A 24,772-nucleotide genomic window follows, 5' to 3' on the forward strand; every position below is an offset into this window, starting at 1 on the left:
ACAGCATAAACCTCAGTTCCTGAATGCCAGCATTCAGCATGCCAGCTCCCTGCTGGCTACTTTGCGGAGACCCATGGGTTTCTTGTGTGCTGAGTGGTTAGATTCAGCCCTGATGGAAATTTTCCCCAGAATACGGAGGGTTTCCTTCAAAGGACAGGGTCAAATACATTAACTTTGAAAGCTTACAACCTGCTTCAGTCTGGGCAAATAGCCTACCATCTCTGAGCCTCACTTTCTTATATTACAAAAAAAAAAAATTTCCAACATATTTGTTATATCCTGTCTCCCAAGGCTCAGGGATCATTGTAGAAGAGGGAGTGAAGAGAGCGTACAAGCCTGAGGTGGCAGATGACCACAAGGAAACACTGTCTTCTGAACACACCAGGGCAGCTGCACACATGAACTACGAGTACAACATCCAGGAACCCTGTGCAAGCCCGACCAGACCAATCCAGAGAGAGGCGCTGAGCACACCTCCCTGCTGTGGAGCTGCTTGCAGTTGATGGCTGCTGGGAGCAGGGAAGACAGTTTTGTCCCAGTGTGTAGTTGGATTTGTTTGTTTTTTTTAAGGGCACAGAGTTAGGTGGGTAAGGAAGGGGAGGAAGAGAACTAAGGAGGTGAATATGATTAGAACCCATTATCTAAAACTCTCAGTCTCCAATAGTTCAGACGGGCCTTGAACTGACTCTCCTCCCTCCAGTTCCCAGGTGCTAGAATTGCAGGCTTGTACTCCCACATAGCCCAGCTCACGGCTTTTGTTGCTATAATTTCTTCTCTCTTATCCACAAGGCAGTGGGAGGTCCCATAAAAAAGAGAGAAGGGGGCTGGAGAGATGGCTCAACGGTTAAGAGCACTGACTATTCTTCCAGAGGTACTGAGTTCAGTTCCCACCAACCACATAGTGGCTCACAACCATCTGAAATGGGATCCGATGCCCTCTTCTGGTGTGTCTGAAGACAGCAACAGTGTACTCCAGACATTAAAGGAATAAATAAATTTTTAAAAGAGAGAGCGCGCACAGTAGGCTCTCTGGGCCTACTTCCATCTGCTCCACTCCTGAAGTCAACCACAGGGCTTCTCAGTTTCATTTTATTTTACTGGTTTTGTAGGGATTGAACCTAGGGCCTTGTGCATGTTAGGTTGTCATGGTTTGAATATTTGGCCCAAGGAATGGCACTATTTGGAGGTATGGTCTTGCTGGAGTAGGTGTGTCACTGTGGGCGTGGGCTTTTATAACCTAGTCATAGTTACCTGGAAGTCAGTGTTCTCCTAGGAGCCTTCAGATGAAGATGTAGAACTCTCTGCTCCTCCTGCACCATGCCTGCCTGGACAGTGCCTTGTCCCTACCTTGATGATACTGGACAGAATCTATGAGCCAGTCCCTATTAAATGTTGTCCTTTATAAGACTTGCCTTGATCATGGCGTGTGTTCACAGCAGTCAAACCCTAAGACAGCAACCTTACTACCCTCACCGACACTCTCCAGTCTCCAGTGAAAATTTGATTATCTTCTTTCTACTGCATTAAAACATAGTCTTTTTTCCTTGTCTTTTAAGATTTCATGGTCTCTTAGAGGGAGACAAGATGATTCAAATGAATACCAGTGTCCTAGGTGCTCTTCTTTTTTTTTTTTTTAAATTTTTTTCTAGGTGCTCTGATAAATACAAAAGTGTGCAATGGAGGCAACACAGAGTGTCTCTCTCTCTCTCTCTCTCTTTCTCTCTCTCTCTCTCTCTCTCTCTCTCTCTCTTTTATAAGAGTTTAGAGAAGACATGTTTGAATGAAGTTTTGAAATAATGAGAATTAGACATCTGGAGTGTATATATACTGTACACATACCAACTGGTATGTAAGCACTTCATGGAGAAACATTCTAACATATCACTCCCAGAGTTTTCAACTCAAAGCCCCAGTGCCAGCTGTGGGATCCCCTAGGGACTCCCAAAAGAAGACAGAATATTTCCATTGCTCTTGCTTGCCTTCCAGAACTAGATAGTAAGCCCCTGCTGCTGAAAACAACATCCACTTTGGATATAGGACACAGGAAAATCAAGCTAGAACTGAGCTGGAGGCTTCCTCCTGTCTATTAGCATTTATAGTGCTGGAAGGTGCTACTTAAGCTGTTGGGGGGAGAAAAGTCATCAGTAATGTAACCCAGCTGTAGCCCTTAGTGCTACAGTTCTGATCTGCCGGGCAAGATACGTCCACTGCTGTAACAGTGGCATGAATGTTCTTAGGCTACCCAGAGAGGGTGGAAAGACTGTAAGAACCAGAGAATGGGAAGAGTACTATAACATGCTGTCCTCTAGACATGACATGCAGGTACAATCGTGAATTCATAGCATCTGTGCACATACACACACAGAACACACTCACACATAAAAACATATACACATTCACACACACACACACATACACACACAGACTGACTCATGTAGTAAGCCACAAGGTTGGGCGCAAGAGACTCACATACACACACATACACACTCATAGATTCACATACAGATTCTAACACATACATTTACACACATACTCTCTTACACATGCACACACATTCACATGCACACATATATACACTCACACACATATTCACACACACAACCATTCTCACACTTACACACATTCTCTTATGCACATACACAAATGTAAACACATTTACACATACATACATACAATCATACACACACTCCCACATACATACACATATTCATACACACATTCTCATATATATACACTTACAACACTCTCTTACACACATGCACGTGCGCACACACACATGACATGAAAGTAGGAGAGAGATTGCTTAGGAAGAAGGGGTCAGTGGGAGTGGGAAGGACACAAGAATATACTATCAGAATATATCTCACACAAGTAAGAAACAGTCAAAAATTTTAAAAATTTCACATCTAGACTAAAGCCCACTCATGAAGTATCTTGTAAGCCATGTTTTGAGGTTTGTGCTTGACCAGGAAAGCCAATAGAGAGCAGAAGGGGAGTGAATAGTCAGGTGTATTTGTAGGAGTATTTTAAAAGTGTTTATCTCTAGTTGCATAAATAGTTTCTTTCCCATAGAAAAATGCAGAGAATACACACAAAATTGTTTATAATCTCACTATCAAAGCACAGCTCTTAATGTTCTGGAGTATGTCTTTCAGGGAGTCTAACAGGGAGTGAAGTAGAAATCTTTATCTCCTACTCCACACCCCCTTATTCAATACAAAATACCCAGTGTGGCTGCAGTCTGCCCCATAGCAAACTGTTCCCAAGAAGATACCTGCTGGATACCCAGGAACTCAATTCTGACATTTTGCCATAGGTCAAGAGCTCAGTCCCACAAACTGCCCCCTTAAGGGGCTGGTCCTAAGTCCAGACCTTCCATATTTCTCATCATTGACCTGAAACCCAGGGGTCTCTTGATGCCCTTCTTAAATTTTTTTAACTTGCAAGGTTGGCTCATGACTCCGGGAGACACTTGACAGTTTATTATAAAGAATATCAAAAAGTATGATGATGACTATTGAGGACAAGGTGTAGTTGGAGTGCACAGCTCTCTGGGTACCTTGAAGCACTGGTTACTGTCAGCTTCTGGGAAGCTTCAGAGCCCACCCCATCACTTCATGGAGTTCCAAGCCTTTAATCACCCATTCGCTCTGTCCTTCTAGTGAACAGCCCCTTCCTGAGCTGTCTAGAGACCAAACCATCCATTCATATACAATCAGGTGCTACTAAAGGGGCATATTAGGACTATCAGTATGTCTACATAAGTGTATTATATAGTCTGAGACCTCTGTCACTTAGCAAATTCCATGACCTGTAGGAGCCCTGTGACAGGAGTCAGGGACAGACACCAAATCTACTTTAAGTTATACTACAGAGGGAAGGGAGTGTATGTGTGTAACTGAGTACCTACAGTGTGCAAGGTTCATTGTGGAAGTTTTTGTATTTACTACAACACTAAGTTATCTGGTTCATGTATACCTACAGCTACAGGGTTGCATTTCTAGTAACCTATAATGAACATCTTTAGGGAAGTACCACATTTTGAAACACCAGAGCTTCAGCACTCTCCTGTGTGACTGCTGTACGGCTGAGATGGGGAAGAGCATGGAAAGGTGGACCTTCGCAAAGAAGGAGGAGGGGGAATAATACGTTCTCTTTGAGAGTGTGTGAGACACGCATGGGAATGTGTAGGTTTAATACTCAAGTGACATATCTGGGCTTGAACAAGAAATTTTGGAATTGACGTTTCCACTGGAACAAAAATACTATGACTAAGTGGTCATGTCCCAGGAAGAGAGAGATCTCCTTGAAGGATAGGACATGTCGGAATTTAAGAAGCAGACACAGCAGAGACATTACTAGAGACTCCCTCTGTGAGGGAGAGTCAAAGAAGAAGCAAGAAGCCAAGATATCCTGGGCATCACCAAGTGTTAGAAAGGCAGGTGAGCTCACCAGTCAGGTGAACATGGCGGGAAGGGCAAAGATGGAAAGTGACAATCAATTCTCCCTGCAGGCACTTAGCAAACTGGACCAAGAAGAAAGGGGTTTTGTGGTTAATTGATTTGTTTTATTTTTAAGAGCCCAGAGAAGAGAACCTATTTTTAGGCAGGAAGGGAGCCTGATTCCAGACTGGCTGAATATAGAGGTTGCAGAGGGAACACACACAGAGGCGGATCTCAGGATAGCTCTCAAGCAGGGGCAGTGTCACGAAGCCCTTCGGTTGTCACAATGAGGCAGAGGAGTTGCTACCATACATCTAGTGAATAGTCAGCAGAGATTCTGCTGAATGTTTCATGATCCACAGAACAACCCTCCATATCCCCCCTCACATAAGAGTTAATGTACCCCAAATGTCAAATGTCATGGTCAAGACATCTTCTTCTACAGGAAGAAAACTTGTGGATGCTGACATAATAGGTGGAGTTGACGGAGACAGAAGATATGTTGGCAGCCTTGGTGGTGTCTTTCAGCAGGTGGACATTGCTGGAAGCTTTTCTGATGGGCTCCTGGCTTGTGCAACCCGTCGTCAGGGAGTCTATTGTGAGGATTTGGCTCACACCTCAAAGGGACAGAGCAGCGATTACTTGGTATATCCAGCCATGGGCTTATTTAAGGCCAACCAATCTACCTGAAGCATAAGTTCTCACCCAGCTCAGTGAGAAGAGAGGCCTGTCTACAAAGCAGGGTGTAGAAGGAATCATAAGGACATCCTAATGTCAACCAAGGACCTTTATACACCACGTTGTGAGAAAATGCTGCTTCATGCACATATAAGCACACGCACACGCACAAACACACGCACACACACACATGCACATACACACACACAGAAAATGTAGGTTCATTCATGTACCCTAGTTGTTCCCAACATATTAATGGGTGTTCCATAAGGTTAAATAAATAAAAACATTAAAGTCTTCAACGTGGCGAATTAGAACTAAGTATGATAAAATGTTCTACTTCACCATTGTGCTTAATTAGAATCAAGTAAAACCAGAATGTCCATTTTACAGTTGCCCTGGCCCTCAGCCAAATGCTTAAGAGTGAGACTTGGTGACCAGTGGCTGCTGTACTGGACAAATGAAGTTTTAATACTGATCCTGTAACTTTAAAAACAAAAGGAACAATTTTTTTTTGAGACAGGGTTTTTCTGGGTAGTTCTGGCTGTCCTGATATTTGATTTGTAGATCAGGCTGGCCTTGACCTCATAGACATCTACCTGCCTTTGCCTCCTGAGGGCTGAGATTAAAGGCATACACCACCATGCATGGCACAGAATGCGTTTATTTATTCATTCAGTGCTTGCATGTGTGAGCAGGTCAGAGGACAAGTTTTGAAAGTCAGTTCTCTCCTTCGACTATGTGAATCCTGGAGATCAAATTCAGGACATCAGGCTAAGCTGCAGGTGGCTTTACCTGCTGAGCTATCTCATCAGCCATAATCAAGTCACTTCTAGCTGAGAACCTTAGCTTTAAGACACAGCCAATTTTGACTCCTATTAACTACCTAGCCCTAACTTTACCCAGTCAAATTCACTCCTTTGGGACAGGCCACTCCCGATACAAAGCTTCTCCCCAGAACCTCCAACTTACATCTTCTCATCTAGAAACTGTATGTTAAGTGGAGGGTGAAAATTCTGAATTTGATGCAGATGATTACAGACGTTTAGCTATAGATAAGTCACAAGCTTACACTCTAAATGTTGGCTGAAATGAGTCTGCCAGGGAATTCAGGGAGTGGTTGGAAGATGCTCATGGAGGACATGGACAGTGACTGAGTGTTTAAGTCACAGAAGAGTTTCATACACTTGTGTGATTTAATTCTCACTGCATTCTGGTTCCTGAGACATTAGCTCCTTTAGCAGAGGAGCAAGCCAACTCAGGGTCTAGGTTATCCCCTGGTGACTCATCTAGTGTGAAATGGGACAAAGTTTGAACATGGCTGTGTCTCTCTCCAACATACAAGTTCTTTCCTTTGTACAAGGCTTTTAGACATTACCCAAGTGGCAGCACGGTAAAGAATGATCAGGAAGTGGCCAAACTGAGAGCAGGAAAGGGTGGAACTGGGCCATACGAGATGTATGTAGAAACTCTAGCAAAGACCTAGAGATGACTGTCTGAGGAGACTGTGTGACTGACAAATGGCACATGCACAACACACACAGTGGGCAGGATGGCCGTCAGGGGAGGAGAAGAACTGTGACCACATACGGTTAAATCCTAACCATGACTGATGCTATTCTACTGTTGGGAGCCTCCTCTGTTCTGTTTTACACGATATTCCTGTTTCCTAGTGTTTCAAGCACAAATGTTGTAACAGGGCCCCAGACCTTAGCACCACTGAGCCATGATAGAAAAACCATTCTGTCCATAAAACTCAGCGTGTAGACTGAGCCGGCCTGCCAAAATGAAAACAAATACCTAATCCATCAAAGTCCATAGATCGGGAAAGTCCCTAACGCTCTGGGTCAAATGGGCAGCCAAAGGGGCTCTGCAACCAACTTGGAAGGGACCCTAACCTTACTCTTTTAGCTTCTGTAGTTCTCCTTTTGACTAGCTGTTCTTGTTGAATGAAGTATGTCAACCTAGAACAATAATTTTTGCTTAAAATTTCACCCTGAGAAAGGCTCAGTACTACACTGGGATCTTCTAACACCCAGAGTAGTCATTGGCTGGCAAGAAAGACTTTCTATTGGCTTAAATCCAGTCTTCTCTGCTTAATACCCCACAACAAGGTGTTTAAATAATGCCTTGAGCTTTAGTGAATATTTTTTTTGTTCAATAACAACAAAAAATGAGCCCTGTGACTTACCAACTCCCTTGTCTGATACACTCATATTGCAAGGTAAAATGAGTTGCAGATTAATTTGGAGATATTTAAGGTCCCAGTGAACACACAATGGCCCAAAACATAAAACCAGGGCCACTTGGGAAAAGGTCCAGCTTGTTAATGGTAACACCAGATAAATGTCATCCTCTGCTCAGACTTTTTAATAGTTCTTTAAAAATAAAAATAACAACTATTTGGTTGTATTTCCTAAGACATTTCCTGTTTACGAGGTGCACATTCTAACAGCTGTGTTAAAAGCTGTGGCCCTCGAGCTTTGGGATCAATTTATCTTTTGAAGTTTCTGGGTGCCAAGCTGGGGGATTACTCCCCCAGAATTTAAGACCTCTCAGCTGCCCTGTGATACACCCACAGCATCCTGAGAAAACTCGGAGGAGAGCAGGCACATGAAGGTCCCAAGGTCAGTCTACCTCTGTGGAGCATGTCATTGAATTGGAAAGTCTGGAAACAATGGCTTTCACCTAGTCATTTTAAAGGACGCCCAGCATTTCATGGTAGTTGAGCAGAGGGTACCAGGCACAGACCAGTGCTCAAAACTCTCAGAAGTCATGCTTTCTCACACCCTCAAAGTCTCCCTGCCCTGGGAAAGTACAAAATGGCAGGGCACTTCGATGACTGCTGGAACTAGGCCCAATTACTCTCCAGGACAAGGAGTCCACCTTTGGTAGTAACGGGTAAATGGTTGTGCTTATTTTAAGAATCCTTTATATGCCAGGCTTGGGGCACATGCCTCTAGCTATGGCATTCGGGAGGTGGAGGAAGAGACTGGTGATTCTGATGCCAGCCTGACCTACAGGGCAAGACTTTATCTCCAAAACCCAAATGATTTATTAGATATTTTTTCAGTATTTTGAATTGAATTAGTGACTCACACATACTAGGCAAGTGCTTTATCAATGAGCTACACTCCCAGTCTTTTTAAATACAGTTACTCTAAGCAGTTTTACCACTTCTGGGCCACTAATCCCTGTATGCATACATTTGAACATATCCCAGTGTACTTTCACAATCTTTTTTGTTTTCACAACTTTTCTTTTTTTTATTATTAGATATTTGCTTTATTTACATTTCAAATGGTATCTCCTTTCCTTGTTACCCCTCCTGAAACCCCCATCCCATCCCTCCTCCCCTGCTCCCTCCCCCTTTCCTGACTGGCAATTCCCCTACTCTGGGGCATCGAGCCTTCACAGGACCTCTCCTCTCATTGATGTCTGAAATGGTCATCTTCTGCTACATATGTAGCTGGAGCCATGGGTCCCTCTATGTGTACTCTTTGGTTGGTGGTTTAGTCCCTGGGAACCCTGGGGGTACTGGTTGGTTCATATTGTTGTTCCTCTGCAGGGGCTGCAAACCTCTTCAGCTCCTTGGGTCCTCTCTCTAGCTGGTACTTTCACAATCAAAGTATGAATCTCATTTGGAGCAGAATGATGCTCATTGCAGTGTTATTTATATCAAAACATGCACAGCAAGATTTGCAAAACCAAATATTTGAATTTATGAAAGGAAGCAAAGATAAATAAAAATGTATAATCACAGATGAATGAGTAGAAAGAAAAGCTGAATTAAGAGTGAAATCTTTTGCAGGTTCTAATAGGTTATACTTAGGAGAGTGTTAGTGCAAAAGGAAACAATTAGGGTCAGAGAGAGAGAGAGAGATGGCTCAGTGTGCAGAGATGCTTGGCACAAAAGCCCGGTGACATGATTTTGATTCCTGGAACCTATGTGAAGGTGAAAGGAAACAGCCATCTGTACAGGTGTCCTATGATCTCCTCATGAAAACTGTGCTATATATACCCACACATACCAATCATACACATATATACACAGCGATAATAATATAAAGAAACAACTACATAATAATATTGATTAAAACAAAATACACAACTGAAGTCACGTACTGAGGCTAAGAATGCTAACTTAAGTAGTGTGGTTTGCCAAGCATGCCCAGGGTCCTGAATGTGATCAACAGAATTTAAAAATAATAATAATAAAATTATTAGGCTTTTTTTAGTAGTTCGAATCGGATTAGTGCCTCACACGTGCTAGGCAAGAGCTTTATCAATGAGCTGTACTCCCGGTCTTTTGCTAAAAAGATAACAGTAGGCTGGTGATATCTGTTAGTTTGTAGGTGCTTGCCTAGAATGCACAAAGCCCTTTGTTCTGTTCCCAGAACCACATAAAACAGGCATTGTGGCACAGTAATCAGGCTCAAGGTCATCCTCCTCTATGTGTGTATATGGCCAGCCTAGGCTACAAAAGACCTAGTCTCAAAATAACAGTATCAACAAATAATTTAGTTGATGTTCAACTGATACATTTTAGAAGGATAAAATATGGTCTCCCACAGTGCTTTTTGTATTCTTTAATGCCTTTAGGATAATTCATATATGAATAGGGAAGCATTTACGACTCATTGCCAGGGTGGGGAGGGTCACCAGAATGCCATCCTGTTATAAAACTAGGAAAAGTAGTATCTCATAACTGAGGGGGTTAATACTAAATTTGAGTCTCATTCAGTTCAAATACTGAACCTGAAAGGATGAGCTATATAATTGTTGATCATAAAAAAAAAAATCTCCTTATATAGTAGGGCTTGAAAGAAGGCCCAGTGATTAGGAGTGCTTGCTGTGTCAGAGGACCCACACTTGGTTCTCAACATCCAGACCGCACCTACAACCATCTGTAACTCTAGTCCCAGGGACTCTGACACTTCTCCCTGCAAGACTCTGCAATTTCCCACTGGGGAAAAAAAAAACTAGAAAACTAAGCAACTCGTAGCTTTTCCACATCAGCACTATATTTTCTTCCTAATATTGGAAGCAGTGGGTGGTGAATAGAGATTGCTTCTCTGCTAGCATGGACCAGAAGGAATGGGTGAGAAGAGATAAGCCTGTCCCTGGTTGTTCCGTGCTGGCCTTGTCAGTTGTGGGAGATGGATGTCATTTCTGGCCTTGGTTTAATCCTCCCCTTTCAAGTTTGGACACCTGCTTTCTTTACCTATCTGAGCACTATGGGAGGACTGACAGTGGGAACATTTTTAGATATTGGGGAAAAAAATCACATCAAATAAAGAAATTGTTATCTATTGATATTTTAAAACTACATCATGTGATTTTAAAATGTCATGGGGAAAATAAAAAGGGACATCGAGGGAGTATGTTCTATGAAATATTTAAACTATCAAGCCAGCAGGGCTGGTGATTATGGAGAGTAACTAGATATAGATGACAGGCTGAGATGAGAAGCATGTTGTTAAGGCTTAGTAGTCACAGATGCTCATGGAAGCTGTTTATCGCCCTCGGGACGGGGGCAAAGCAATCACAGGGGTTTAAATGGAGGCATAGGCCACCAAAATATTATATAATTTTATCTATTTTTGCCTTAAGCAAGACTATTTTCTCTGTAGTAAATAAATCTCCTCTGCATTTAACGAGCTGTGAGTGTGCCAGCCACCCACCGCAAGCACCCAGTTTCCTCACTGTCTAAAGGGAGAACCTGGTTTTTGGAGTTCTGATAATCTGTGTTTCTCCAAAAAGAAAATGTTTATATCCTTGTAGGACATGAATTTTGTGTCACATTTGTTCTAAAGATATTTTTAACTCTAAACCACACATGATTTTATGCATCACTAACAAAGAAAAATCCCCACCAACTAAACAGATGCTTTACCTGTAACCCGAAGACCCAGGAGTCTGTCACACCCACCGCCTCTAGAAGACCCAGGAGTCTGTCACACCCACCGCCTCTATGCTTTGAAATAGGAGACAATTCTTCCCACTCGCTTCTTCCTGAGCTGCTTTGTGTATTTTAGGAGATTATCGTATACGTGTATCTCAGTAACAAAACACAGCACAATTTTATTTGTGTCTTTCTTTTCCAGTTCCCTTAAGACATTTAGCTCTTCTTTAAAAAAAAAAAAGTAGCAATAACAATTTTAATCACTTCCTCAATGATGGCTGTTTGCTTTATTAACATAAAATCCACATGCCTTTATTTCTTTGCCTTCTGCAAATACAGTGACTTTGCCTCTTAATGCCAACTCATAGTGCGATTTTTTTGTAATTTAAACAGCAACTTAGCCCAACATATTATTACCAACAGTGTACTTAACTCGACTGAAGTCATGACAGCATGAATAGCTATGATAAAGTTTCATCCTGGGCAGACCAGGACAATGATGTCATGACTGCAGTCTAACTGACATTGGTTTAAGCAGTCTGACTTCAGAGATGCTACCCAAAGGGAAGAGCGATGTGGGAGGAGGGTTGCAAGTGTATTTTGAAACTGATGGAAGAGAAGTCTTATTTACTACCAGTCATAGTATTCTGGCAAATAGTAAGTCTTCAGCAAACATTTTTTACATTGTTGAAGGCCTAAATGAAAGGCTGGATAAACACGCAAATGAGTAGTTGATTGGGAATTCTGAAAAGCACTTCTCTACTATGTTATTTAAGATTTTATTTGTGTTTTAAAATTATGTGTCTGTGTGTTTCTGTGGTTGTTTGAATAAAAATGACCCCTATAGAATCATAGGGAGTGGCACTATTAGAAGGTATGGCCTTGTTGGAGTAGGTAGGTGTTAGAGGAAATGTGTCACTGGGGGTGGGTGTCACACTGAGGTCTCAGATGCCCGAGGCAGACCAGTGGTTCACAGTCCCTCCCTGCTGTCTACAGATCTAGATGTAGAACTCTCAGCTCCTTCTCCAGCACCATGTCTGCCTGCACGCTGCCCTGCTTCCCAGCATGATGATAATGGACTGAACTTCTGAACTGTAAGCCAGCCCCAACTAAATGCTTTCTTTTATAGGAATTCCCATGGTCATGGTGTCTCTTCACAACAATGAAACCCTGATAAAGACAATGCGTCTGTGTATATGTGCAGTGTCCACATGTCCAGGAGAATCTTATAAACATCCTAGAGCTGTACAGGCAGTTGGAAGCCATTGAACGTGAGAACCAAACTCATTTCTTTTGGAAGAACGACAATCACTCTTAATTGCTGAGCCATTTCTCCTGCTGTCCTCTATCCCACTTTTAAGCAGAGTCTTAAGGCTGGTCTGGAGCTTGCTATGTAGACCAGGCTGGCCTGGAACTCACAGAGACCCACCTCCCTGTGTCTTCTGAGTGCTGGGATCAAAGGGTGTACTCTACACGTGGCTCTCCAGGTCTCAGTCTGTAGCCAGACTTGCCTGGAATTCCTGTTGGTTACTTCATCAGCCTCCTGAGTGCTGGGATTGTAGATAATTGAAGGAAGATTTCTTTTTCAACGGGACATTGCCATCCAACCTTAAGTGACAGGTCAACCTGCAGCGCCTCTGCTCCCACTTGGTTCAGTTTTTACTTCTCTCTCCCTCTGTGTCTTTAACAGACTGTGAAACTCCAAGGTCATGCAGAGTGTCCAGTGTTATCTTAGATGACATTCTTACATAAGTAGCCCTGATTTATCCTGCTCTCAGACCTCTTCTTCCTTGACCTTTTCAACATTTTACAAAGTTGCACCCTTGCTTACAGGCTGAATGCATCCCACTATATAGCCACCAGCCATGCAGATTCTCAAACTCAGTCTTCAGGTAACCCTGGGGCGGCTGCTAATCTGCATTTCCTGCCTCTTTTCCCAGCTGCTCACTTAGCAGCTCTGTTCTTGCCTCAAGCCCTCAACATGGTCACCTTCAAGTTCAGCAATCAACTTACTTCCTGTTTCATAAGGAAATTACTGCTACGCCATTGGCTCCTGAACGTCCTAGCCAGCTCCTAAGCATGCTGTAGAACCGCCCTTTCCTCTTTCTCTCTTGGACTATGCCACGTCCAAGAAGGTCTCGACCTACAAACTGATCCCTGGTTTCTTTTCCTCCAATTTCCCCCATGACTTGGTGTTTTCTGGCAGTAAATATATCTCTACTCTCATTAAAATCCAGTTAGGCATAATGGTATATGCCTTTGAGCCCAGCACTCAGGAGTCAGAGGAACGTGGATCTCTGTGAGTTCTAACTCAGCCTGGTCTACATAGAGAGCTCCAGGACAGTTGGGACTATGTAGAGAAAGCCTGTCTCAAAAAATAAGAAAGAAATAAAATAAAAAATCAAAGTTGCAGGTCTCCATGTTCCCAGCTCTAGCTGCCCTTCCTTCAACTTTTCTGCCTCTTACAGTTGTCTTCATGTTCACCCCAACTCACTTCAAAGTCTGCAGCAATCTGGGAAATGTGCCCCTTTTGCTGATAAAGTTGTTCTCCAAGTTCACTAATTACCTCTTTCTGGTCTTATTTTCCCTGACTGACCTCTCCTTTTCATTCTATTTAGAACTTTACAAACTTCCTCCTTGACATTTCTTTCCTTTTGGCTCGTTTCATGTATTTCTCGGTGTGTGTGTGTATGTGTGTGTATGTGGGGTGTGGTATCTATGTTTCTTATGTGCGACTGTGTGCACATGCTCAGGCACAGATGCATGTGGAGGTCAGAGGTTAACCCCGGGTGTCTTTCCTTAGTCTTCCTTCCCTTTACTTTTTGAGACGAGATCTTTCTGTTAGTTCATTTATTAAGCTATACTTGCTCACAAAGCATGAACTTTGGGGTTTTGTCTGTCTCTACCAGACAATGCTGGAGTGACAGGCTCCACACCCCAACACCAGCTTTTTGCATGTATTCTGAAGGTCCAAATTCAGGTCCTTGTTCCACTTTATCCACTGTGCCTGCCAACTTGCTGGCTTTGCTTTATTCTTTGGTCAGACAAGATTCTTTGCTTTCAGCTTTTGGTGCGGCCTGGTCTATTTACAGTCTTTCTTTGATGATATTCTATCAAGCAAACTAATTCCACATATCACCTACGCCTTCAAGTCAGCGTGTCCAACCAAACTCTTTCTTCATCCATGATAGCAAGTATCAAGTTAAACAGATGATCTTTGCCTGTCGCCCTGCTACTCTTCATGCAAGGAACTCAGCATCACTATCCACATAAGCAGCAAGTTGGACATGCATCCATTCCCTCAGATTCACCCCGCTCTCCCCTACAAATCTGATCAGATAGATACTCGGGTGTCGGGCTCTGTGACCTAAGGTCTCTGGGTCCCTTCTCATTGCTTCTACTTAAGCTGAGGACTTGGTCCGCTGTCACTTGCATCAAAGAGCTCTGCTAATTGCTTCTTCTCTACCCCACCTGCCATACTCTGCCAGTGGCCAGGTGACATCAAAAGCAATCCTTCTAGACTGGATATGAAACCAGAGTGTGCTGTTTGCTTGCTTAAGGTACTTTGCTGTTTCCGGGTAACTCGCAGGATAGATTGATCCTCTTGAGATCCTTATGTCCCCTGCCTGCAGCTTGACCGTCTTCGTCCATCAGGTTCTCAGTTTCTTCTTCTCGAACTTGACTGTATGCGCGTGCTGCTTCACTCCCTCAACCTCCTGACGCGCTCTCCAAGCCTCTCCTGTCTGGTGCAGTTCAGCGACTGTTGAATGCCTTTCCTTAGACTCTCTTCCTCTAGGGAGAGCCTTCCCATGCTCTCTCTCCTCAAGCTGAGGAGAGTAGACATAGCCCACCTGCTTTGTGTATGCAACGCAAACACCATTACTACACATGGTCAGCCCCGAAAAGCCTTCTCATCAAGGATTGGTGCCTGTCTTTGCTCTATAAGAACAAACCCGCACACACACACACCTAGGCCTCTCTTATCATCACTGATTAGCCCATAGGTCTGTCCTCCAGACGACATAAGACATATCCATGATGGTGAAGACTGTTTATTAGTTCGCACACAATGTTATGAATTTTAGTTAAATAAAATAAATCACTTAGTTTTCTCTTCCTCACCCCATACTGAGTGTTGAACCTGGGACCTCACACACACTAGGTGACCACTCTGTTCCCACCCAATATAAATGAATGAATTTCTAGACTAAAAATAAGTCAAGCAAATGAAAGGCTGTCTAATATCAAGGTAAAATCTGTAGATAAACTAAATGGTGATAATCGTGAAAGGATTGTAAGAAGCATCTTATTATAATTAGCTATGTATATTTATGCCTTTGGGTTCTAGCATCCTTTTAATTACTAATGCAATTATTACTAACATTTTATCTTTCTTCTTGCTTGTTTACAGTTTGCTTCATTCCTGAGACAGAGTCTCTCATTCTGTGATGGCCTCAAAACTCACAGTCATCCTCCTGCCTTAGCCTTCTAGGTTTTGTTTTTTCAGATGTGAGCCATTACACTTGGCTTGTTTTTTTAATGACATAACTTTTAAGTGAAAAAAAAAAAAAGCAACCTAATTTACTAAGAAAACACCTAAATCTGAATGTATCTAAATTCCAGTGGAGCTTGCGTATGTGAAATATGAGTCCAGGCACTATGGTGGACTTTAAGCTAGCTTGTATTTTCTCACCTTTATTATGTATTTGGAATTCTCCGAGGTTTCATCCCAACCTTCCTTTCACTGTTACTCTGTGCTGGGTCATATTGCAGAGAAGCTGAGCTTCGCAGCACTCCCAGAGCTGCTCTGTTTTCTGCAGTACACTATTTCCTCCACCTGGGCCTGGCTTCACTCCCTGGAGAATCTCTTTGCTCCACTCCTACCTGTTTAATGACTATAAGCACTTCTCAAGAGTTAACACTTCTAACACTTCTCTGATTCCTTTTGGACAGATTAATTTTTACCCTCTCCAGACTCACATGTCATTTCAGACCTCTTATTATATCTGGTTTTACTTTTTAAACTTGTCAGGAACTAAAATTATTACCAATTGGGCTGGGACTGCAACTCAGCAGCGCAGCGCTACTTTGGCAAGCATGCGCAACCACGCCTTGTGTTCAGTTCCAGCACTGCAAAAACAAACGAAACAAACCAAATGTTACTTTAAAGTATTAACTTTAATTTTATACTGAGGTTATTTTTCTAACTATTTTTGCTCTTTTGTTTGTTTATTTTTCGAGACAGGGGATCTCTGTGTATCCCTGACTGCCCTGGGACTGGTTCTGTGGACCAGGCTAACCTTGAACTCAGACATCTCCTTGTCTCTGCCTTCTGAGTGCTGGGATTAAAGGTGTACAGCAGTGGTGGCGCACGCCTTTAATCCTTGGGAGCAGAGGCAGGCTGATTTCTGAGTTCAAGGCCAGCCTCGTCTACAGAGTGAGTTCCAGGACAGCCAGGGCTACACAGAGAAACCCTGTAAAATAACCAAACCAAAATAAAAATAAAAATAAAAAGGTATACAGCACCACTACCCAGCCTCTAATTTAGATTTTAAATACATGGTATAATTCTCAAGAGAAAATATTTGAAGCACAGTGAAAAGTATCTTTTATTCACCTTGACAACCTTGGTTCTATGCTGCTCACTTCAGGTGATGTAAAGTACTCTTATTATATGAATAGTTCTTAACCTCTCTAGTTTCATTTGCTGCTATTTTGATACAATACATATTTAGACATGATCTCTGATGTAGATGTGAAGGAAGCTCCCTAGGGCTTTCCTGGGGACTCTATTCTCACTAATGGAATGTTCTATCTGCATCTTCAACTTTTCTAGTTCCCGCCCATACTGCCCTCAGTACCAGGCACTCTTCTATGCTGTGGAGATTAGCCTTGTAAATAAAAGGAGGTTCCTGGTCTTGTGCAAATGCATTCTAGAGGAAGTGAAGTGGGTGCAAATAATAACCCACAGAGCTATAAGCTCCCACATCCTTGCCAATATGCAGGCTTTTTTTTCTTTAATTTTACTTACCTAGCATATAAAGTGATAGATGGCTATTTTAATTTGGCTTACCTCCAATTATTATACATTTGACCAGTGATTTCTAATTTTAATTTTCCAAGATTAGCATGCCTTGGTGGTTTGTTGTTGGTTTTCAGTTGGGGGAGTTCTTGAGATAGGGTCTCAATATGTTACCCAAGCTGACCTTGAAGTGGTGATTTTCATGCCTCAGTTTCTTCAGTGCTTGGACACAAGTTTATGATGCTATACTTGGCCAAAGGCCTTTTTAACAATAAAAAAATTATTTCTAGGTATGTGTATGTGCGTGTGGAGTGGGTATGTACAGGTGCCCAAGGAAGCCAGAAGCATCAGCGTTCCTGCAGATGGCTTGACAGGCCGTTGTGAGCCACCTGATATGGATGCTGGGAACCAAACTTGAATCCTCTGCAAGAGAAGTAAGTGTTCTTAACCACTGAGCTGTCCTTCCAGATCCTAGAACTATGTTTTGTGGGGGTTTTTTTGTTCGTTTGTTTGTTTCAAGAGTGAAGGGTTGAGAAAGGGTCTAAGTATGTACTCTTAGTTGGCCTGGGACTCACTATGTAATCAGGTTGGTCTGGAAATCAACAGAGATCTGCCTGACTCTGCCTCCCAAGGGCTGGGATTAAGGAGTATGCCACCATAGCTAGTGAAACACACACACACACACACACACACACACACACACACACATTATCATTACAGTTTCTAATTATTGGTTTCTCCTATTTAGGATCACAACTGATATTTATATTTTAACCTTGTATGTGTGGATTTTGCTCCTATTATAATAATGTGTAGTTTGTCTTGAATTTCCTAGATAGATAATCATATTGATTGTAAATGAAATTATTTGTCCATTCCTTTTAAATTCTTACACACTGATTTCTTTTTATCATACAGTTCTTGCTAGGACCCCCAGGGCTAAGCTTATAGACATCAGGGATAGTCTCATAATATTTCATTATTAAGTAAACACACACATTCTATTGTATACATTGCAAATGTGTGGTGGATGCTATCAAACAAGCTGAGGATGCTTCTTATACAAGTATGCTGATAATATCTAATACAAATTAAATTTCAGAAAATGTTTCCTCTCCATACATTGAGATGATCAATATTTTCCTTCTTCAAGGTTTAAAGCACCAAATTAATATGTTTTCTAATGTTTTAATTGTGTTCTGAGATAAGTCTGAACAAATGTTAATTCTGATTCCCTGCTGGATTTAACTTTCCATAGTTTTGTTTAGAAGTTTAACATCTGTATTGAATGAGAGATGGGTCTATAACTTTTCTTCCCCTCCCCCCACCCCCTTTGATACCAAGATTCTACCAGCACCATACAAAAAGTTGTGGTCATTCCCTCTTCTCTGCTTCTTTATCTGTGTGATGGAGTAGATTTGTAAGACTGGGGGAACTTTTTCTTAGGTATTTGGCTGCGTTTACTTATAAACCTCTCAGTCCCTTGTGTGCTTTATTTTTATTTTATTTTGTTTTGTAGTTAGATGTTAAGTTACCAGTACAACTGCTTAAAAATAGCTATAGTTCTTAAATTAGATTTTCTATTTCTTCCTGAGTCCATTTTGGTAAGTTTCATTTTTCTAAGGAACTGGGTATGTCATATGATTGTTCAAATTTACTTGTATGAAGTTTATGACATTCTTCTTATTTTATAAATTCTATTATATACACATACTTATATGTATAATGATTTCCCCTTTTAATTCAGCTTGCTGCTACCCCTTTATCTTGAGCTCAACACTTACATCTCTTTAATTCTGATTTTTAAAAATTTTCTAAGGAAGCTTCTTTCAGTAGAACCTGGAAACATATTTTAATTTGCTATTTGCCACTGTAAACATTTTCTAATTTTAGTTATGATTTGTTATTTCATTTGTCAATTATGGTTATACCTAAAGCTACTTAGAATTGTGCTTTGTTGATAGAGGCAGGTAGAGCTCTGTGAGTTCAAGGCCAGTCTGGTCTATAGAAGGGATTCCAGGCTGGCCTAGGCTACAGAATGAGGCCCTGTCTCAAAAAATAAAGTAAAATAAAATAAATCAGGTATTTTGGTATTGTGTTGAAGTTCTTTGTTCTGCTTGAGTTTTGAACCTGGAACTTTGTGATGCTAAGCACTCCCTCTACTACTGTGCTATATCTCTAGAACATGATTTACTCCCAAGGCTATTTGAAAGTGGTAATTTTAAATTTCTAAATACATGGTATTATCATTTTTGTTAATTAGAAGGGTGTAATCCCCATGGTACTGATGTCTCGTTGCCTGGACTGTGATGGCATGAGCCATCAACGCCCTGGATTTTCTAGTCCATCCAATACTTGGCTCATTTGCGTACTGCTTTGTGTTTCCAGAAAAGTAGTTGCTCTTAGCTGCTCTGTGTACTCTCCACGTCGTGAACATCCCAGCCTCATAAGAAGGAAGCAAGAGCCCAAAGTCAACAACCTCGAAATTCAACATGAGTTGCCCTCAATAGCTCCTTTCTCTCAGAATTCAAGAGTTCAGCTGAATTCTGAATCCCTTCTGGGAAGCAGCAGCCTCTGGCCCACGCCGCAGCTTTGGATCTGGACAGTTGGCTCTAGCATTCGGTATTTGGGAGAATATTTGTCTGATAATGAATACATAATTAGAAAGGAATGGATATCCCCAGTGAGTTCGCATTCATTTTGCAACCCCTAAACTACAATCAAAGGACTAATATCACATAGTAATTCAATATTGATTCCAAAGAGACTGGAGCTGGGACAAAGCAAGATAGCAGCAGAAGCACCAGGAATGGCCCATTCCTAAGGAGAATGATTTGTAACTACATTCTGAAGCCTTTCAAATGTATTTTCCAAATCCTTCTGGAGCACCTAACATGTAGTTTCTAGGTTTTGTTTGCTTTATGGTTGCTGGGAATTGGATGTAAGACATACTAGGTAAGCACTCTACTATTGAGCTGAAAGCCCACATCCCTCTGCTGTGCAATATATGAGCAATGTCTGCCTGTTCTAAAGAGTAGCCACTCTGTACCCAAGCCAGTCCAAAAAACAAATCTAGATGGATGAGCAGAAGGTACACTCACAGTCTGGAAGCAGGGGTCAGAGAACAGGGTGAATGATAAGATGGTGTGTTGTGAGCTGTGCTTAACTGTTCTGTAATTGTGCCGTCCACCCTGTTCTTGGCCAAGTCAACACGGCTTGGGTGTGGTTACTTAAAAATATTCCCAAGGAGCAATGACGCTTCCTCTGGATTCCTGAACACATCATCTCTGTTGTTGAGAACTTGGGGCCGTGTGTCCAGGACTCTCAATGAAGTTTTAATCAAAGCCCTGCTTCCTTTCCATTGTTGCTTTTGGAGTGGCCTTGCTCAGGAGCCCTGGCAGTGACCTTTTCCACAGCAGTCCTTGAATTTCTGCCCCACCCCCTCCCATCTGCTGGCCCCACTTCCTCTCTTCTCTATTTTGGCACCATTGGGAGTGGCTCTTCTCAGTAAAGTGGCTGGAGAGTAATGAACCCAAAATACCTAAGTAGCAAATGAGTCACCAAACTTCCACAGCTGGCTGTGTTGTGGGTAAATAGCAGAGAGGAGGTAACTACAGGGATGGGGGTGGTAGGGGTGGCTGGCAGCAGGCTGAGGGGGTGGAGGGGGCAGAGACCTTGGTTGGCTTGCATAGGTGACATCAGCACTGTGGCCTATCACACCCTGACTGACTCAAGCTAAGCCCAGGCCCCTTGGGAACTGCTAATACTGGGCTGTCTAGTAAATCTCAGCAGGACAAGGCACTTCCCTGATAACCCTTCTCTACATCCAAGTTCTGAGTCTTGGAGTTTGGAATTCTCTAAGTTGCTACAAGGCTGCTAAGCCAAAATGGTATTTCTCCAGGCCAGCCCATTTTTAGATTTATGATATCTCAGTATCAAGACTTAGGACCAAATTTAATTTTCTTTTGTATTGTTTTGTTTGCTGAGCGTTTAAAAATAATTATCTCCTCTCTCCTTTCCTCCCTCCTTCCCTTCCTCCCCCATCCATCTCCCCCCTCACCCCCCACCCCCCCCACCCCACCCCCGTGTGTGTGTGTGTGTGTGTGTGTGTGTGTGTGTGTGTGTGTGTGTGCTGCTACTGCAGGAATGTGAAGGTCAGAGGAATGTGAAGGTCAGAGGAAAACTTCTGTAAGGTGGGCCTCTCCTTCTACCATGTGGGTTCTGGGGATTGAAGTCAGGTGGACAAGGTAAGCAGAAAATGCCTTTACCTGCTGAGCCATCTCATGAGCCCTCATTGAGCTTTCTAGAATGTATCTTTTGCCTAAAACTTTAACTTGAAGTTAATAGTGCAGCTGAGATGACCTAAGCATGCGATGAACTAAGAAGCTACTGAGGCACTTCCGGTTACTGCCTCATCAGAGCCAGCTTTGCCTCTGAGAACCTATTGGGTGTCCCGGTGACTTAGGAGATGATTCCTACTTCTTGTGTTTCTAAACATAAAAAGAATGGAGTGGGCTAAGCCCTGAGTACTCTTCTAATGGTCTGATTCATGGAGAACAGCACAGTCAGCCACTCTGCTTCTATAAGACCTAAACTGTCACAACAAGAAGAAAGGGAAGGAGGAAGGGAAGTGGTGAGGGAGATGGAAGGAAAGAAAAGAGGAAAAGGGAGAGGGAGAGGACAGAAAAGTACCCATGCAAGGAACTAGGACTAAGAAACATCCAGGACTCTTAATTTGATATGACTACAAGAAGAATTTTGAAAACAAAAAGAAACATTAAAATGTCTTCTGAGAAAGGTGATATTAGATCATGGGGAAGACAGGATCTGATCACCAGCTGTCTGCTTTCTTCTTTAGTTCAAAACCAGGAACTTCAGGGGCTAACCTTAAAACAGAGACAAAGTTAGTTGATTGAGTGTTGTTCCGTTTGGCTTGACCCTGCAGTGGGGGCTGGTGTCAGTCTAATGCTTATCTCCTGTAGCTCTCCTACCCCTAGCCCGCATAAGTGGAAAACCAGATGCCACAACTTGGAAGGAGAAACCTTGATCTCACCCGAAAGGGAAGACATAAGGCCACATGACTTGGCAACTAAAATGAAAACAACTCCTCTCAAGAAAACAAAACACACGCACACACCACCAACCACCACCACCACCACCACCACCACCACCACTACCACCACCACCATCATCACCACCACCACCAGACCCCAGGCTTGACTGAGGCATAATTTCTGGTTCCTATTTAGTTATTTAGTTTCTGAAAACTCCTCCCTTTTGCACACCAAGCAGAGAGCAGCTGAGAACTCTTCTTGGAAATGAATGGCTCATTCGAATCATCTTGGAAAAGTCTATTTTCCCCACTGGAGGTCTTCATTTAAAAATGCTTTTCAAAACCAAACAATACACACTTGCAATGAAAATACAATAGGACCTTTCCCAAAATTAACTATACTTTTAAGCCTCATGCACTAACATTTTTTCTTTTTTTGAGACCAGGTTTTACTACATCTCCCTGGGTGTCCTGGAACTTCCTACGTCTGATCTTGACCTCAGAAATCCACCTGCCTCTGCTGAGACTAAGGGCATCTGTACTGGCTGGTATTGTGTCAACTTGACACAGGCTGGAGTTATCACAGAGAAAGGAGCTTCAGTTGGGGAAGTGCCTCCATGAGATCCAGCTGAGGGACATTTTCTCAATTAGTGATCAAGGAGGGCAGGTCCCTTGTGAGTGGTGCCATCTCTGGGCTGGTAGTCTTGGGTTCTATAAGAGAGCAGGCTGAGCAAGCCAGGGGAAGCAAGCCAGTAAGAAACATCCTCATGGCCTCTGCATCAGCTCCTGCTTCCTGACCTGCTTGAGTTCCAGTCCTGACTTCCTTTAGTGATGAACAGCAGTGCAGAAGTGTAAGCTGAATAAACCCTTTCCTTCCCAACTTGCTTCTTGGTCATGATGTTTGTGCAGGAATAGAAACCCCGACTAAGACAGGCATTTGTCATCACGCCTGGCCACACACTAACATTTTATGGATATTTCCTTCTGTTCTTTCCATGGGCACAGACTTAGTCATTTAACACAGTTAAAACTCATTCTGAATGCATAAAATTACATACCATTCTTCTCTTTTATATGATAACATATCCAATCACGATTGTTTTATTATTTTTATGTGTTATTATCGTGTGTGGGTGTGTGCTGTGTGTAGGTTATAGAGCAACTTTGTGGCATCAGTTCTTTACGCTACCTTTACATGGCTTCTGAGGATTGAACTTCACATTGCCAGGCTTATGTGGCAAGCCTCTTTACCTGCTGAGCCACTTTGCTGGCCCATCAACTATGATTATTGGCTACAATCCACATTAAGTAATCAACATTTAACTTAATCAGCTTTTGTGTTTTGGACACTAAATTTGTTCCCATACTTTTTTTTTAAAAGTATGTTATTTCACTGATGTTCAAATTTTGGAGACTTAAAAAGATTTCACATCAGCTTCACAATTCAACTATTTGGTAAATCTCATTAGCATTGGTTTCAATAACCCAAAAGTTGCAGATGACCTTTCAGGATAGACTCACGGGAGGAATCTAGTCACTCATGAGAACATAGCAATTGCCTATGACAATGGCCCCAGTCACCCAGCTTGTATTTCCCTTGTATTTGTGACCACAAATCTTATCTCTAGTGCAACATTTTCAAGGACTCAACATATATATTAGGGCCAGATTATCACTTATTCTGATTTGGGTTTCCTGTTTGAGGCACTTGCAAGTTAATTAATGCTTTTGAATTCTAGTTAAGATAGATTGAAGTAGATAGAATTTGGCACCATTAGGATGAGGCAGAGTTGGCTATGGATATAGCTTTTCATTGCCATTTAACTCCCAGTTATATGGCTGTCATAAATTTGTGCATGCAAATGTTTTCTTTCAAAGATGGAGGCCTGTGCCATGCACATCACAGTGCTGGAGTGTGTGCTTGCTATTTCTCTCATTCTCAAAGGCTTGTCTGATCAAAACAACTTAAGGAAGGAAGGGTATATTTGGGCTCACAGTTTGAGGGTACAGTCCATCAAAGTGGAGAGGCAGTGTGACAGGAGCCTGAGACTGTGAGTCATTTTAACTCTGTAATCAGAAGGTAGAGAAAGACTGTCCCTGGTGCTAAGATCACATCTTCCTTTTTTATCCAGCCAAGGATTCCAGCCCATAGAACAGTACCACCACCAGCAGAGACCCTATCCAGAGGCTTCCTCACAGCTGTGCCCAAAGGTTTGTCTCCTAGGTGATTCTAGACCCAATCAAGCTGATAATATTAGCTCTCATGGCGCTAAGTACTAAATATTTCTCAGGGTTGTTTCACAGAAGAATCACTGAAACCCAGAGGTAAGTATTCTTCTCCCTGTTTTCCATGTGAGTTCATAAAGAGCAGAAAAGTAAAATATAACCCAAAAGCACATGGCTAGGAAACATTAGAGTTAGAATTAGGATCCAGGACTGGCCTCAAAGCTTATGACTTTCTATGACATTGTTCCTCGTGCATGAAACCGTCTAGATCAGTATCATCACAACTTTAAAAAAATGCATTGATACTGGTCTACCCAAAGTGAAGTGTTCCCCAAGACCTAGGCATTCCCATAATGAGTACAAACTTTAGGCTCTTGAGAGGACTTAAAAGATACCTTATTGAAAAGATATCGGCCAAGTCAACCACGAATGATGGACAGCCTTTG

The 24,772-nt window shown here is 42.3% G+C and overlaps 1 long non-coding RNA gene across 2 annotated transcripts; it reads left to right on the forward strand.

The window, feature by feature from the left end:
- Positions 1-7,637: 7,637 nt before the first annotated feature.
- Positions 7,638-23,140, forward strand: LOC127682850 (uncharacterized). Of its 2 annotated transcripts, none has more exons than XR_007977437.1 (4): positions 7,638-7,747; positions 17,338-17,481; positions 19,436-20,002; positions 22,547-23,140. It is a non-coding gene; the product is annotated as an uncharacterized LOC127682850 (long non-coding RNA). The 2 variants fall into 2 exon arrangements; XR_007977436.1 differs by lacking the exon at positions 7,638-7,747 and adding an exon at positions 12,022-12,119.
- The last annotated feature ends 1,632 nt before the right edge of the window (positions 23,141-24,772 follow it).

The sequence above is a fragment of the Apodemus sylvaticus genome, chromosome 4, assembly GCF_947179515.1.
Source record: "Apodemus sylvaticus chromosome 4, mApoSyl1.1, whole genome shotgun sequence".
In the NCBI taxonomy this organism is placed as follows: domain Eukaryota; kingdom Metazoa; phylum Chordata; class Mammalia; order Rodentia; family Muridae; genus Apodemus; species Apodemus sylvaticus.